The sequence below is a fragment of the Rhyacophila brunnea genome, unplaced genomic scaffold (assembly GCF_057557595.1).
Source record: "Rhyacophila brunnea isolate RB1 unplaced genomic scaffold, BYU_Rbru_1.0 scaffold_23, whole genome shotgun sequence".
In the NCBI taxonomy this organism is placed as follows: domain Eukaryota; kingdom Metazoa; phylum Arthropoda; class Insecta; order Trichoptera; family Rhyacophilidae; genus Rhyacophila; species Rhyacophila brunnea.
In genome coordinates, this window is record NW_028232893.1 from 27,862,636 (window position 1) to 27,881,623 (window position 18,988).

The window sequence follows — 18,988 nt, forward strand, 5'->3', positions numbered from 1 at the left end:
GTGCCTTACCACTATGCTACGACTACCATGCTTAATTGCGATAAATTTTAACTATTTACATTACAACAAACACTTCCAGTACCTACCTACCTACCTACGTAAAAAAGAACACTTGGTTTAGATTTAGTACACCATTTATGTATTTGTGTCAGCCACGTATTACAGATCATGTTAGGATTATTTGATTTATTTTATTAAATATATATATATATTATATTATTTCATTACTATTGGCCATCAGGCCCAACGACAGTACCGTATTAGTAAAAGTAAAACAATCAACAACCCATGCTTTGAGAAAATCACTGAAATATATTATGACCTCGCCGGAAATCGAGCTCAGAGCCCCCGAATGAGAAGCCAATTCCTTTCACTTATATCTTTGGCATACCTGAACCTTATTATTTTTTTATAATTTTTTTATTATTTTTTTTTATTATTTTTTTGAAAAAGACAGTTTGAGTACATAACAAATTAATAATTCAGGACGTTCACAACATGACATTTAGAATAAAAATTACAAGTAATCAGTTAGGAAAATCAGAAAAAACAAAGTGGAGGAAAAAAAGAAAGCAAAAATAGTTTTATACAAAAGAAATAAAATTTAAGAAAACCACAATGATTCAAAAAATACAAATTAAACAATAAAATAGAATTAAAAAAACAGAATATATAATGGATCGCCAAAAATATCTACATCTCTAGGGAGTGCATTGAACAACCGCACAGCCCTCGCTATTGAATTTCTATATCGAGATGCTACTTAAGTAGTTAGTAGTAATGTATAGGTACAATTTCAGCCCAATCTCCACTATTATAAGTTATCTACAGGTAAAGAACCGTTGTAAATTTAATATTTCTATCATTTATCTTTAGATATGACAGGTGGGAGACCCTTACGCCCATTTTTCTCATCAAGGCACATCCCTAATGACACGCACGGTGATTATCCTATCATTCACAATATCACGTCGCGATTTGAAAGGCAGGTAACTGGACCCCCAGGGTATTCAGCTAGTGATGCACCACTAAAGGCTCGTGCGAGTTGGTTGATAGAATTCTACCTAAAAAAAATAGATAGTCAAAACATTCTTTTAAAACCATTGCATAATTATAAACAACCATGGTCAAGACATATATATCTGTCGGTTGCAAATCAAATTCCTATTCATTTTTAGCGGCACCTATATGGTAGGTATTTATCCTAAACAAGTAGTGGCATCTACAACATTGCAGCGGCGAAGAGTGGAGATAGGCTCAGAAGATTCGACACAAATAGACCACAATACTTTGTCAGTTATAGGTATATGTTGTCTTATTTGTTTTCATTAAACTAAGAATACAAAATAAATTACAAATGGTATTGATCAGTTTTTAGCATTCAATTAAGTCTTTTGCCGCTAAAGACGCGCTAGACGCGTGACCATTAGATCAAATACTTTTATTGCTGACGAGTTAAAACCCATTCGCTGCGGACCTTTCAATTAATATTTAATTACCACATTTAAATAACATGCTAATTATATCTAATAGCCACCTGATGGGCAACTAAAGGTTTTTTTTCGTTTCGGTACATATTCAAACATGCGCGTTAACATGATCTTACTCCCTACTTCAGTTATCGTTTGTCAATTTATGTATAATAGTATGTTGTAGCTTAACCACTGGGGAATGCCAATAGAAATGGCGTATTTCAAAAAAATACTACCTTATTCTGAGGTCAATAATTATTATAAAACAATCATTATTCGTAGGATGTTTATTACATTTGAATGGTCAAAGACATAGCTTATAATCAGTATCTTTAGAATTATCTTCAAATGTGTTAATCATGCCCATTTTTTGAATAATAAAATCCCTAATTCTTGTCAAATTTGGGATCACAGAGATTATAAATATAATTTTTTATCGTAAATATTTCACTATATAATGTTAACAACAATTTTATTAATTGTTTTATATATGCATTTAAAAATTAATAAATCTAAAAAATGCACACGGATGTACTGAAATATGACTATATTCTAAAACATTAGATCGAGAGGTTTAAAAGAATACTATTTTATGTAATAAAAATACTTTATGCAGTCATCAAGTGCTTAAAATAAATATAAAGGATAATAAGGCTTCAAAATTATATAAATAGACTAGCTGACCCAGCAAACGTTGTTCTGCCATATAAATTATTTGTAGTGAATATTTTGGTTGTTAAATAAAAAATAACAAATGTATCGTAAGTGTGTGAGGATGGGATCTATGACAGAAAGAGGAATGGAGCGCTGTAGACGATGACCGCCGATAAAAACAAAAAAAAAACACCAACTTTTCATTTTCTCAATTCAAAATGAGTAATGATGTTCATAATGAATGAATTACCTGTGACAGGATCTCGTTGTTTAATGTTTATGCAATATCCGTCTTGTCCCTTCCAGAAAATTAGCGGATATTGGAGAGCGTCGTATGAACGGTGTGTGTCAGCGATGAACTCCAGATTATTGTTTCTTCTTCGAATCACGATTTCTCGCGTCGATGTGCGGTCGCCAATCATGATTCCAGCAATGTCGTCAATAACAGGCGCATTGAAACGACGCACGTGCTCTCCAGCTGGTGTTTTATCAGGATTGATGACAATATCGTGATTGTCACTTGGCAATTCGTGCATGTGTGCTTTGAAGAATTTCAATAAATCATTGTGCTCATTCAATAGGGCGTCCAGTTTGCCGAAGATGCGCCTGGCAATAAGCGAATTGAGGCTATTGTAGCCGCAACGTGCATCCACATGATTGATGTCCTCACCGCCGCCGCGCCCATAAAGTAGATTTGTAAAAATGTATGTGGTTCGTTTGGCATTGGCAGCAATGAGCCTACTTTGTGGTATACTTGGCCTTTGATTTTGAACGTAGAATGGAATTTTTGACCATTTGCCGCAGTATTGTGAACTATTTCTGTTGCTCCGGACGAAGTCATTTGGAAGCATGAATTGAATGTGCGAATGGACTTCAGGAACAGGTTTGAATCTGGAACCGTGCCGATGAGCAAGCCGTTCAATGGTTCTGGTGGTATCTCAATTTCTGGTAGTTGCACTTTTCCTGATGCGCAACACATTCCGGCTGACTCATGTTTGAATTTGAGCGCATGACAATGGAAACATTCTTTGTCCATAGCACCAATCAGCACTTTTGGATGAGCGGAATATTCAATATCTGGCTTGTACTCGAATGCAAGACGAAGGAACGAAGCGGATGTAAATGTTCGATGTACTTGTTGGCGTTGTCGGTCATTTGCTCTGCGTGTGTTAACTACGAACCGGCGCGCTTGGCTCCGTTCTAATTGTCGTTGTTGATTTCGTTCAGCTCGTGCCTCTTGTGATTGAGATGCACGCAATTGCGACATGCTTACACGCACGTTTTTGTTATCTTGTTGGATTTGTTCGTCTGTTCTTTCTGCTCTACTATTTCGCATGTTTGTTGCTTTATTCGTTCGACGGCCCAAATGGCCCCCCTTGCGTCTTGCTGGCATTGTGCACTGTAATACACGCACATAAAAATAGATAAATTAAAATAAATCGTACAAAATTTTGCACGCACTGCGTTGTGATATGCCGAATAAAATTTCAAAATGACGCGACGCTTCTCTTGAATTCTTCTCGGACGTAGCGCCATCTGTCATTCAACAACATAAATAATTTCGTTCTGTTTGAAATACGAACGACGGTTAAATGAAAATGAAAAATTTAAAAAAAAAATGGGAGGGTGGGGATAGGAGGGTGAAAATTTGGGGTTATAGGTGTTTTTTTATGCCAAATAATAAAAAAAATACAAAAAAAAAATTGTCAAAAAAATCAAAGAAAAATTTTCTGTATAGAGATACCCTAATCACCTAGCGGTATGAAATATACTTGTTGACCTATTCTCATACCTAACAAATATAGATAAAAAAAAATCATAAAAATCGGTCGAGCCATTTCGGAGAAGTTCAACCACAAACATCGTGACACGAGATTTTTATATATATAGAGATTATCTACAGTGTTTAAGGAATGTCCAGGCTTATGCTCTGAAAATACCATAAAATATTTATTTTGACCTACGTGGCGCATGTGAGCCTTTAAGCAGATAAATTTAATTAAATGCAATCAAACCACGCTTGTGTTATTTACACAATATAATACAAAATAAATCATTTTAATAAATGGATGTATTTGAATAATTTAAATTTTATAATTATTTTTATTATCACGGGGGCTCAAAATTGGTCAAGGTGTTGGGCATCCTCGCCTTGCATTCATAATAAATTTATTTTACAACGTTTTTATTAGCTCGTATTCTTGTTTGTCCGGTGGTTGTTTATCCAGTACAAATCTTGCAATCGATTTTTAACTAACTTCCCGACTAGTTAGACATTTGAAACTTTTAGCATACATCAGAACACGAGACCAATGCATTCTTTTAATACTTTTAGCCATCTTTAAGCAGAATTGAATTCATTTTTTTCAGTTAATTTATTATACTGTTTTGTATAGAAAGTTATTTCAGAAAAATCTGTAAAAAGTAAAAGACTATTATTGGTTGCTAAGGGGGTGGTCTTAGCAACTAAATTATTAATATATACGTGCGTTACTATGGAAATCAAAATGAAATGTCAAAATGACATTTCAGTATTCTATATTTGTTTGTTTGTTTTTTTATTTACTTCATATCAAGTACAAATTTGAGCATATTGAGCATAATAACTCAACAGAAAATTTAAAAACTTTGTACTTATATAAAAAGTTCTTTTTATCTTGTAATTATTCTCTTTAGCGTATCATCGAACGGGTTGTTGGAATATTCACCGCACACCACTGGCCCCGGAGGTAAAACTCAAAACGTCCACACCTCTCATGCTCGGCGTCAGGACATCGTGACGTCATCATGCGCCACAATATTGCGCACCAGATGATGACGGGGGTATTTTATTATATTGGGTATGATTTATGCGCGAGGCCAAATTGCCATGTTGGGTCTTCGAGACTCTAACCTGTCATTATCCATACTCGAGGGTTTCAACCACATCGTGACATAAAAATATTAAACCACATTGGTTTTTTTTAATTGATCTTATGTTTCTTTCTTTTCTTTCTTTTCTCTCAAGAGGAGCATGCATATAACCAATGACATTAATATAATAGGGGGGAAAAAAGACACTTACTTTTTTGTCGGGTCTACCGAATGCATAATCTGTTCTAACGCTATTGCTATAAATTCCCGATGCTTTTTGTCGGGTTTGCCAAATGGTTCGAACGGGTTCGCTCAAATGAACATTGACACTATAAATACTGTTCTAATGCCATTACAATAAAGGTCACATTGCTATAAATTCCCGATGCGTGATATCGCATAATGGAAATTGCGTGTCGTCTACCTATACATGTGCGAATGTCGCAATGCGCGAATTTACATGCTAGCTACTGTAGTGAGTGCGTTGTCCATTAATAATATCATTGCATAGAACGTCAAATTGCATTAAACCGGATTAACGTCAATATTACAAGCATAAACGAACATACAATGACATTTTTTGATAAACTGCTTCTTAAGTTTTGATCAAATTGAGGTTCACGTCGCCTACTATCACGTGGCGTACAGTAAGCTGCCGCTACGGAGAAAAAAGTGTGTAATGTCATTTTTCTTCGTATTTAAAATGTTATCAGACTAATGCTCCCATCCCGTAGCACACTTTGAATCTTTAAACGAACATTGTCAGTATGCAAAATCTGCCGAAATCACCAGAGCAACAATGAGGTCACCTCACGTTGAACTGCACTGCATCGCCACCTCAACGAACGTTTTTATCATCTTCTACATGCCTACACTTTTCGACTGTCATGTCAAAATCACGTTTTTTTTGTTTTTAGCGGTTGACACTATGTATTTTGTATAAAAATGTTGTCTATTATCTATGGTCTGCAGGTTGGGTTATGTTCAAAATAGTATCTATGGATATAATATCGCAAGTAATTTCAACGTACGCACACGTAGAAACTGTTAAAATTATTATGATGAATAATTATTCAAAAAACTAAGAGATGGTGATCATTCAAAATATTCTGCAAAATGAAGAAACTATAGACTAAATTTGTCGCCGTGACAGCGTGACAGTACGCGACGTGCATCTCAATATAATCACAACTATACACACTCACGCACACAAGTCAAAATTACACATTTATTTAACTCAAATAAACCTAATATAAAAACTACCCTCACGTGTTTCACCACCGCCATCTTTAGATTAATAAAGCCTGAGCATAACATTTTGCACAAGCAACGAGTGGTCCACTTTTCAGCTGTCAAAATCAGATCCCAGATTGCTTGACATATTGATTCGCCCTTTCCCGTTTCAAATTGAATTATAAAAAATATTTCAAATCAAATATATTAACTATTAGTGTTATCAATAAATAATATACATTCCTGTTATTCATCAGCTGTCAAAGTCAGACTAGTCCTTTACACAAAAACCGGTGATAATATCGATTTCCAAAAAATATGTAGCATTGATCTCTATGCATCACATTTGTAGTAGGTGTGTTAATGCTAGTCTATTATTTATCATGTAACTTATCTATTCAAATCAAACCATTCCCTGTGTGAACACGACAGACGCGTCAGTATGAGCACTCTATAGAACAATGACAGGCAATGACAGTTCATACATAGACAACAACGGGAGGGGCGGAAAAGTAGGACCAGTCGTTGTGAATGTATCGGCTTTCTACTAGAGTCGGCATTGGTTTCACTGATTGATAACTCACCTGCTACAATCAATTCTACGAGAATATAAAATAATTGCTACAAAATTAAAAAAAGTTTTCTTAAAAATTCCGGACCTCCACTTGTGAAGTTAGCGAGCCGGGGTATCGTCCGGTGTGGGCCGAACGACTCGAAGCTCACTTTTCCACACTTATACGGTAGAAAAACAAACATTCACATTGCACGGCATAATCTATGTATGTACCCCTAGTGATAATCATGCCCTCGGTCCCGTGCCATGGACGACCGTATCCGATACATTAATTTATTAAATATATATTTTATTTTAATATCAGCTATCATGCTACTTACTAAGGGTATAAAGGTTCAAATATATTATGATCACGTCACGTACTGTCACGTCATGCTGTCACGGCGACAAATTTATTTTTTTGTTTCGTCATTCCGCATAATATTTTAAATGATCACTATCTCTATTAATTCAATGATGGAGAGTGCCAACTCAAATGTATTAATATTTTGAATTATTAGTCATTATTCATGCTAATGTATAGTATCTCCGAGAGTGACCTACCATTATGTCTTAAGCGTAGGGTGTTCAACCAATGTGTGCTACCCGTGCTCTCGTATGGCTGCGAGACGTGGACCCTCAACACGAGAGATGTCCAAAGGCTAAGAGTCACACAGCGAGGCATGGAGAGGTGTATGTTGGGCATCACGCGAAAGGATCGTAAGAGAAACGAATGGGTTAGGAAGCAGACAAGAGTACGCGATGTAATAGACGTTGCCAAACAGCTGAAATGGAGATGAGCGGGGCACATTGCTCGCCGAAAGGACGGCCGCTGGACAAATGCCGTCATCCAGTGGTACCCAAGGGGCACGAAACGGCCACAGGGTCGCCCTAAAAGCCGCTGGATTGAGGAACTGGTAAAGTTCGGCGGAAATACGTGGCAGCGAACGACACAGGACCGAGAGAGTTGGAGAAAGCTTGGAGAGGCCTTCATCCAGCAGTGGATTGGCTCCGGCTGATATGATGATGATGATTCATGCTAATTTCAAGTACGTACATTAAAATTACTAGATCCATAGAAAATATATTGAACAGAACCCAATCTGCTGACCATAGATAATAATATTTTTATAGAAAATACATAGTGCCAACCACTAAAAACAAAAAACACGTGCGCCGTAAATGTGTAGGCATGTATGAAATGATAAAAACGTTCATTGAGTCATGCGGGCGGCGATGTTGCGCGGTACGCGTGAGGTGACCTCATTATTGTTCTAGTGATTTCGGCAGATTTTGCTATTTGATCTGGCAATGTTCGTAATAGGACCATAAGCATAGTAGTCTATGTGCATGGGCGCGAAGCCCGAAAGATGCAGGTTCGATTCATGCTGGGTGTATTGGTTATAATAAATATTTTCTCAGAAGTGTTTTCAAAAGTATGTATGTTCAATATAATTAGAATATTACATTCTTAAATCTTGTGAATTATTCGTAAAATAAAAAAATAGTTAATTAGAAACAGATAAAATGTTGACAATGACATGAAATTGGCATTAATGACAACTCGACCTCGAATTTTTAAGCTGGTCAACGAGTTACAATAAATTTCAATCATAGCATTAAAGGTTAAATTATCTTGAATTATATATTAAAAAATCTATTTTCTATCCGTATTCTTTACCTTATTAAAAAGGCTTTTTACAATTTATCGTGGTCGCGTGTAAGTAGCTTCTATTAGTAGTTACAAAAAAATGGGGTCACGACACGAAACAGATTGAGAATGTGTGAATTCTAGCAGATATTATGATATTGTACGTTTTTTAAGAAGATTTTTTTTTGCTTGATACATGCAAATTTGGTTTCTGTTTCTGTGATATAAATAATTTGTGTATACTTAGTACACATTTGATAATCGTATAGTAGCTCAGTGTAAGTAGCTACCTGATTTTATCATGTTTGTCATGATTTTAGACCTTACAGATCCTTGTGAAGGCAGCTGTTTAGTGTGCCTCAAGGTTTTTTCAAACATGTTTTCAAAATATATTTTTTCGATCCCTGGATCAAGTTCGAAACCTGTAGCTTCATTAATCCAATCCGGCCCCGCCAAAAACTTCCTTCACTTGGACGCTCTTCTTTTACTATGCTACCCAAAACCACCAGCCTCTCCAGGTTATCCAGTCGTCGCTGAATAAACTGCAGAATGCGTCTGACATATTATCAAGAGTCGTTTCTTTATCTGTAGTCTTTGGAAGATTTACTGGTTCATCATGTGCTCTCTCCAAGAAATACAGACCATTCGGCGCCGATACTACATTTTGAAGACATCAATTGCCTTCCACTCCCTTACCCACAGCTCACGGTCCATTATTCAACACCGTGCAAAAATATGGAGGACACTAATTTTTGCACAAGTATGTAGCTGCAGAATAATAGCGATCAAATATCTATTGTTTAAGACAGGGGTTCCCAACCCCGTTCCCGTGGGCACCATGGCGCCCGCGGAACGATTCGTATGTGCCCGCCACTATTCGACAGAGACAGAATTTTCACGCTAGCCTGACACACGCAGAAAACCCGAAGTGAACGAACGCCACGAAATGAGCCCATGAACGCCGAAGCACGTGACAGTAGTGACATGCTCGTACCGTCTCGATTGCTTCGGCGATCATCGGCTCAGTTCGGGTTTTCGGCGTGTACAAGGAGTGATGTGTAAATAGCATTCCCCGCCTGGAACCGCGTTGTTGTCATTGTGATTGCGATTGCTGCCCCGTTCGGGTCGCGACAGTTAGCTAGGAGACATCTTCGTCTGACAAAACACGAATTAGGAGTTTTGATATTCCTTCTATATAGTTCTAAAATGAGTGGACCGAGTAAAAGACAACGAACCTATAATTTTAACACTGACTGGGAGGAATCATATTGTTTCTTTAATGTGAAAAATAAATGCGTCTGTTTGTTGTGTGGTAGTAGTATTGCAGTACCGAAAAAACATAATGTTGAACGACACTTTCAGACAATTCATGCCACTTTTGATGTGAATTATCCACTTAAATCTGAAGTAAGAAAGAAAAAAATATGTCAACTAAAATCAAGTCTAACTGCACAACAGACTGTTTTCACTAGATGTGTGGAAAATTCTAAAAAGGCCACCATTGCTTCTTTCAAAATTTCTCACATGTTCGCAAAAATGAAGAAACCTTTCATTGATGATGATTTTAAAAAACTATTTTTGACTGGTGCCGATTGTTTTTTTGATGGATTTTCTAACAAACGTGAGATTGTCTCAGCAATACAAGACTTACAGTTGTCAAATAACACCGTCACAAGAAGAATACATGCAATTTCAACAGACATACAAAGTCAGTTAAAGACTGCCTTGGAAATACGAGGGTGGGTCAATAAGTCCTTAGAAAAGCCGACAGGTGGCGCGAATTGTACTGTAAGCGGTTTGTTTTCATGCAGCGGCACTACCGATTCAGTATGCTGCGAAGTTTCAATCAGATCGGTCGGGTTGTTGTGTGTTTCTCGTACATTTAAAAAAAAAATTTGCTTGTGGAAAATGGAAAAATGGAAAATGGAGAAAATTGAGTTTAGAGCTGTTATTAAACATTTTAATATAAAAGGGTTAACAGCAAAGGAAATAAAAAATGAGTTGGATTTAGTTCACGGCATATCTGATCCTTCACTTGCAACTATTTATAACTGGTTAAATGAATTTAAACGTGGTCGTACATCAACAAAGGATGAACCACGCTCAGGACGTCCTGTAGAGGTGACTACACCAGAAATGATCAATAAAATCCACGATATGGTGTTATGTGACCGAAGATTAAAGTTGAGTGAGATAATTGAGGTTACAGGGATCTCAAAAGGTAGCGTCATTTCTATTTTACATGACAAATTGGGCATGAAAAATATTTCTGCAAGATGGGTGCCGCGTTTGCTCACAGTCGACAATAAACGCAATAGGGTGGTGGCCTCTAAAGCCCTGTTGTCGCTCATGCAACGCAATCCGGATGAATTTTTTCGTCGCTTTGTGACTGTAGATGAAACATGGATACACCACTATACTCCCGAGACGAAAGAACAGTCAAAGCAGTGGATTGCGAAGGCAAACCATGTCCAAAGAAGGCGAAAACCGTAAAATCAGCTGGTAAGGTTATGGCTACTGTATTTTGGGATGCACGTGAAATTATTTTCGTTGACTATTTGGAAAAAGGAAAAACAATAACAGGGGATTATTATGCATCTTTATTGGACCAGCTAAAAAACAAAATTGAAGAAAAACGGCCTCATTTAAACAGGAAAAAAATCCTCTTTCATCAGGACAATGCCCGTGTTCACACATGTTTACGATCAATGGCTAAAATTGAAGAATTGAAGTTCGAATTGGTCGACCACCCACCGTATTCGCCAGATTTAGCCCCCAGTGACTTTTTCCTTTTCCCAAACTTAAAAAAATGGCTAAGTGGACAACGTTTTTTTTCAAATGAAGAAGTCATCGATCGGACAAATGCTTATTTTGAGGACCTTCCGAAAACTTATTTTTCTGACGGTTTAAAAAAAATTGAGAAACGTCTAACCAAGTGTATTGAGCTCTAAGGAGATTATGTTGAGAAATAAAAAAAAAATACAAAAATAAAAAGTGTTTTAATGCTTTTTTCTAAGGAATTATTGACCCACCCTCGTATGTGACTGGTTCTCACTACAATTTGACGAGTCAACAGATATATCAGACACCGCAGTTATGGTGAGAATGGTATTTAGTAACTTCACAGTAAAAGAGGATATGTTGCAAATATTACCTATGAAATGACAGACAAGGGGTGGGGATATTTATAATACATTCAGAACATACGCCAAGTCAATAAATATGCTTTTGCACAAGCTGTCTGCGATAACCACCGATGGGGCACCAGCAATGGTAGGTAAAAATAAAGGATTTATTGCCCTCTGCAAGAAGGATGAATCATTTTCAAACTTTATGTCCTACCACTGTATTATCCACCAAAGCTCTGTATTGTAAAATATTGCCATTTGAACACGTTATGAAAATAGTCACAAAAATAATCAATTCTATTCGATCAGCTCCTTTGCTACACCGACTTTTCAAGGCACTATTAGAAGATACTGAAGATAAAAAACATGATATTATTCTGCATACTGAAGTACGTTGGCTCAGTAAAGGAAAGGTTCTTACAAGATTTGTGAGTTTAATTGAAGAAATAAAAACATTTATAAACGATAAAAAGGAAAATTATGATGAACTAGCTGACTCTCAATGGCTGATTGATTTGGGATTTCTCACAGACATCATGGAAAAATTGAATTCTATAAATTTGGAGTTGCAGGGGAAAGACAAAAACATAGCTGAAATGATAAGCTCTGTAAAGTCATTTAAAGCTAAATTGGATTTGTTGATATCACATCTGCAGATCAATTCTCTCGTGCAAATGCTAGGTAACAAAGAATTTAACGAGTCATTATTTATAAGCATCTTCAAGTGTTAAAAATACAATTTGAAGAGAGATATTTGCAGTTTACAGATATCGAGCCAATTGTTTCCTTCTGTATCAATCCTTTTACTTACCAAATAAATGTAATAGAAATGGCCGCATGTATTGCAGATTTTGTTCAAGGTAAGACAGAAGAACTAGAGTTAGAAATTTTGGAGCTTAAGAATGATATTTTGCTTAAATCCTTAATATCAGAGGACTTTTGGAATACAGTGGACAGAGAAAAGTTCCCATTTTTGAAAAAAGTGGTATATAAAATTGAATCATTTTTCGGTTCGACATATTTATGCGAATTATTGTTTTCAAACATGAACTTAATAAAATCAAGATATCGATCTCAACTCACCGATGAGCATCTTTATGATTGTTTGCTAACAGGATTATCGTCATACTCTCCTAATTATGAGGCACTGGCCAATGATATGCAATGCCAAAGATCACATTGACATATTGATATTCTAATTTTTTATAAAATGTTTTCTTTGTATTTGTGTTTTTTGTTTACTTTGTTTACGTTTTGTAAATACATTTCTCTGTGTGTATGCAATTTAAATAATAGTTTTATTATTTTGAAATTTTTTTTTTATTATTTATTAATAAATTATGAATATAAGAAAATAAATTATGAGAAAATGAGAAGTTATGGAAGGAGTTTGTCGATTAAAAATAGGTGGTGCCCGCCACCCTACCGATATTTTAGAATGTGCTCTAGAGTACAAAAAGGTTGGGAACCCCTGGTTTAAGATATCAAATTACTCTGCAGTAATATATTCCCAGCGAATCAATTTCCAGCAAACAATCTTAGCTAAATCAGCAAGTTGTTTAGCGACATTAGAGACGGTGTATTATTACATCATATCACAGCACATTATAACCATTACGGTGTATTAGCCGAATAATCATTTTTCATAGTATCATATTTTCTGTAATAACAAATAACATTTCATTTCGCTACTCAATTTAAAACGCTGATTCTATAATTAGTCTAATATGATTATGTACCAGAATTTTATGTTAATGTGTTATTTTTTATTGTATAAATAACGAAGAATAATTTATCTAGATGTCACTCGAATCCAAGTACTTAGCTCGTAACTATCATTGTATAATATACTATTGTACCGATACGCTGCTAATAAATCTCACCCTGCTACATCGTAGACTTCGTTATCATCATCCTCAGCCTACACATCGAACACCACACTAGTAACCCAACAAGTATAATTTTAGTGTCAATTTAAATTTCTGATCCTTCCATGTAGTGGCAGAACACGAATCATCAGGATTTTCTCAATCTAGTCGATTCCAGATAATATACAAACTCGTCTACTGTTTCTATATGTTGGAGTATACTTGCTGCTGGTAGACGATTGAAATGATACAACCTATATGTTTCTTTATCACATATATATTACCCAATACAGTGTTCTTTAATCGACGGTCCGCGGATCGACGCCGGTCCGCATGAATTTATTACTGGTCCGTAAAATCTTTCACCATATGTAATGCTGGGAGAATTTTTGAATGCTGCCAAAAAGTTAACATCTTGCCGCAGCAACTCGCTCAAATAACAGTAAAACCATAGCATACCACATTCTTGACCAGATCGACGCCAAGAAAAATAGAGGAGGAGATCTTTGCCTTCAATGGATCGCACATGTGTATTGAGAGCAATGAAAGGGCGGATGATCTGGCAAAGGAAGCTGGCCATTCAGGCGTACCATATCAGTGGATACCAGAAAACCTGGACTGGAATGAGGCTATAAAGAAAATGGGCCAAAGTATGTGGATAGATTTCTACTATAGGGCATCATTAGAAAAGGGGAAATAGAGTAAGTCTATTCTACCATCACCACGGGAGGTGCCCTGGTTTGTAGAGTCTCCTTTAACGAGGAATGAGTTTAAGTTAATACTGAGGCTAAGAACAGGGCATGCAATGGGCAAAAGATTTAATATCCTCATGGGAAGAAGCGAATCGCAACTCTGCGATGAATGTCATATTTTAGAGGACATTGTACATATAGCACTACAGTGCCCTAAATGTGAACTTCATAGAGTACAGCTGCGAATTGCGGATATCTATGAGAATGTCGACGAATTGAAGGGTGTCCTGGCGGTGGGTAAGACGGAAGAGCCAGGCAAAATTGTAAAGTAATTCAACAGAATAGGAGTGAGGACCTGATCGACGGATCCCCTTCTAGAAGAAAAGAGGCGATATGACAGCGGGTCACAGTCAAAGTCTCGGTAAAATCACAAAAAAACCATAAAGTTATTTTCAACATCATAAGCCAACATTTAAAAGCGATTTTACATTTCTCTGAAAATTATGAACTAAGTAAAGGCAGACCTCTAACCTCTGGACTAATAATCTCTTTTTGGAAGATATTAAATCATATGCACTTGATCCTCGTGAGAAAGAAAAGCTGATCGAGCTATCTTCTGATGTCACTCTGGAGTCCAGACATAAAATGCAATCATTGTCTCGATTTTGGATATCTCTTGATAAAGAATATCCATCTCTGAATTATAAAGATAAGATCATTGGTAAATTTTTCGACTTCCTATTTATGTGAAAATAATTTTTCATCTATGTCAGTAACAAAAACCATACAGAGAAATCGAATGAATGTTAACGCAGCGCTTTGTCTCTCTGAAACAATGCTGCAACCACGTACATCAAATTTGCTTACAAATAAGCAGCAGCAGATGTGGCACTAACCAAAGGTTGTAATTTGACATCATAATATTTAATAAATAAAATTCTATCTATAATGGTTATTATTTCTGGCTCCACGTCTCATATGTTCACCGGGCCGCGTGTGTTAAAAGGTTGTAGAACAATGATCTAATACATAGTATGCAATCAAAATGCATTAAAAATACGATCAAAATAATATATCACAGCGATCTTCATTGTTAAAACATCTGCCCCATAATCAAGGCGTCTCCATATTTTTTTTTACAATAATAAGTCAATGTTATTATTAGTACCCGTTGACTCATGAAATAAATATCAGTTTTAAAACAGATTGCAAAAATGGCTTCATTGATTCATTTTTAGCAAGCAAATAAATCAAAAAAATAGCATCAATGCAAAGTTATTATTAATCGACTAGGAAATCTAATATTAGGTACCATGTTTCAGTTCCACCTGTCATCATTCTTACACGCCTTCTCTATGCTCCCCTTCTTATACGTTCACAATATATTATAATATGTCACTTTGTTATTTGTCTGTGCGCTGTTGCACCAGCCTGGCGTATTCCTTTTAATCTTCCGATTTCATATGGCAACCAACAACACATAGCTGATGATGAATAGATTATTAAAGCGTCAATTAGAAATTAAAGATCATGGCATATTGTTTGACTCACGTTTATCATTTCACTCACTCATCACTTATACGGCATTGCGTGCGAGCAAGCTTCTAGGATTCGTCATGAGAGAAGCCAAGTCATTCAAGAATCCAACTGTTTTACGTACACTCTATGCGTCGTTAGTACGGAGTATTCTTGAGTATGGCTCCATTATTTGGAGTCCTTTTGAGGTTTCCTATAAGCTTGTTTTAGAGCGTGTTCAGTAAAAAATTCTTCGTCATCTTTATTTTAAAGTTTATAATTATTTTCCTTTTGACACCTTCTCAAACGAGTATTTTCCCACTAACTTTCTTCAAGGCATGCTCGCCTTTCATTCTCTTGAACCTCGTAGGTCACTTGTCACTTGGTCACTGCTTTTAAAGCATTTTTCCCTGCTCTCACGTGGTATCGTTTTCAATCCTGATATTCTAGAAAATTTGATTTTTTACGCACCCGTCAATTACATGCGTGGTCGCAGCCATGACCTATTCTGGGTGAAAGCTCATGTCAGGCTCACCAGGCACCAATAGCGAGGGCTGTGCGTCTGGTCAGTGCACTCCCTAGAGATGTAGATATTTTTGACGATCCATTATATATTCCGTTTTTTTAATTCTTTTTTGAATTATTGTAGTTTTTTTTATTTTTTTTCTTTTGTGTAAAACTATTTTGCTTTGTTTTTTTTCTCTACCTTGTTTTTTCTCTAACTGATTACTTGTAAATTTTATTCTAAATGTCATGTTGTGAACGTCCTGAATTTAATTTGTTATGTACTCAACGTATCTTTTTCAAATAAATGAATAAATCATTCGTCATCCATAATGTTATGAATATTTTGAACATACATAATTTTAAAAAACACTTCTGAGAACATAAATATTATAACCAATAGAAAAAATCTTTTTGAAAAATCTAAGCCGACCCAGCAGGACTCGAATCTACATCTCTTGGGTTTACGCCACGTCCGCGCATTATCCTCCACGCTACGAGGCGACATACTAATTGCGACAAATTTTAACTATTGGCCCTATAATACCTGCTCATCAGCGCTCTTCTAAATCAAGCTACTTTGGCAATCGGTTGTTGTTTATTAAATCAAACTAGGTACCTACTACTTCAATTACTAACCGATATCACGGATTTCTCCAATATTTTTATGATGTAACTTACTTGAACTTGCTAATAATTTTTAATTAACTATTTTCTTTTATTTAACGAATAATTCACAAGATTTAAGAATGTACCATTCTATTTATTGAACATTCATAATTTTGAAAAACACTTATGCGAAAATAATTCTCAATTCAACCAATAGAAAAAATCTTTTTGAAAAAATTTATCTGTGCAAACCCGTAAGGCCTTGTCCACATGGCGCGTGTCGCCACGATTCGCCGCGAGTGCATGTGGACACCTCAATGAGGTCACCGGTACCTCGACCGCTTGCGACAGTCGTCACGGACTTACGAACTGCATCACGATAGCCGCCTGTTAGGTTAGGTTTCCAATCTTGAATTCATTAATTTTTCCAAAATCGGTTATGAAAATTAGCTCGGTTCCCGTCTGGCTTCCCATAAACCGACTTGTACCAGAATATCATTTATCTATCGTCTATCAAATAAATCTTTTATAAAGTAAAATGATTTTTCCTTTTTTACGGGTCTTCCTTTGTTGATTGACCACTCATTGTGTTTGAGAAATACTTTTTGGCTCACCACTAAGATTAGCATTTCGCTGGGAGGTGCGAGTAAGAGTTCCCGTAGCATGCTGTCCCTTTCGCTACCCCTCCCAGTCTTTAGCTGGCATCCCCTCCTTACACAGAGAAGTAGGGTTTTTTTTAATCACCTGTTATATATTTGTCTTTAATTATCTGTAATGCATGAGAGAAAACCAGGGAACTCAGCAATAATGGGAACTGAAATACCTAACGGATGAGCAGAAGCAGGCATCCGATCTCGTGTAAGGAAGAATACGGAATAAATTTAAACACGTGTCAAGAATATGTTATACGTCAAATACTGAAAACTGCTCTCGGTTTATGCATTTATGCTCATTTAATATTGGTGTATTACACACACCATTGCACGTGCATAATGCGTGTTTCATTTTCGTAGGACACTCATTCAAAACCCTGCATCAACATGTGGCGTATTGAACATAGCCTATCGGTATTTTATTTACCATCTGTTCTATGGAGATAACATACTGGAGAAACGAAATATTCTTCAAAATCTACATTACATCTTCATTATAGGTTCCAAATATCGTTCTGAGGTTTTTTTGTTTGAAATATCAGCAGACAGTCTTCAGATATGTTTTATTATTATGGGTTTCTTTATTAAATACCACAACTGGGTGTGCATCCCAATAATAGCGGTAAAACTCCCAGGCTTGAGGAATTTACATATTAGAATACGTAAATATATGTTGACCTCACTGGGAATCGAACCCAGAACTCTGGGATGGAAGACCAGCGCATTACGCGCTGTACCACGAGATCCGCCTGATGATGAGCCTGTTATGACTTATGACCCAAAACTCTAATTCATATTTGAAAACTGGCTTTAGCAGTGTTCTATATTAGCAACGACAAGGAATACAACAAATAAAACAATAGAATATCAATCAACATTTTGCAAGTTTTCATAATTACCTTGCACTATTTTAAACGTGCCGGTCGCTTAGACGAAAAACAGATTTCTTTGCTCAAAGTGTACGTCCTCTCGTTTGATTTTATTTCTATTATTTTCAAAATATCAAGACGTTTTTATTATTGTGTTCGTATTGCTCTGCGCGCCGCCCCTGAGGTTTCCCAAGCGATATCGCTGGCGCCAAGAGGGTCATAACGGTCGCCACAAGCGCGGGAACAAAATTGGATAATTTGAATTTTTTAAACTCCGAACGCGAGGCGCCATTTTTTCGTATTTTTATTCGAATTTTATTCTCTCTCGTGGCTTTTTTACAAACGGCTAACGAGATAAACTTTTGCCGGTCGACTGTAAAACAATATATACGTAAAGAGGTTCTCTTCTTATTTTTACGATTTAACGATATAGAAACTCCCTTTTTAGAAACAAAGATGACGGCCATGAAATATTTTATGGTGGTAAAATAATCATGCTTTTCATTTTTTATGTTGGTTTGTTTAGAGCAGAGATTTTCAAACTGGAAGGCGCGCCTCCCTGGGGAGCCGCACACTACTGCAAAAGGAGGCGCGATCAATATGATGAATTTGAATTGACTACTATATTATAGACAGAATTATCATGCAATACCTCCTTCAATGAAAGAAAAATTTCAGATTGAAACCCTAGTTCAATTTTAGTTGAATCGAAGCACCACCATCTTTAGATTAAT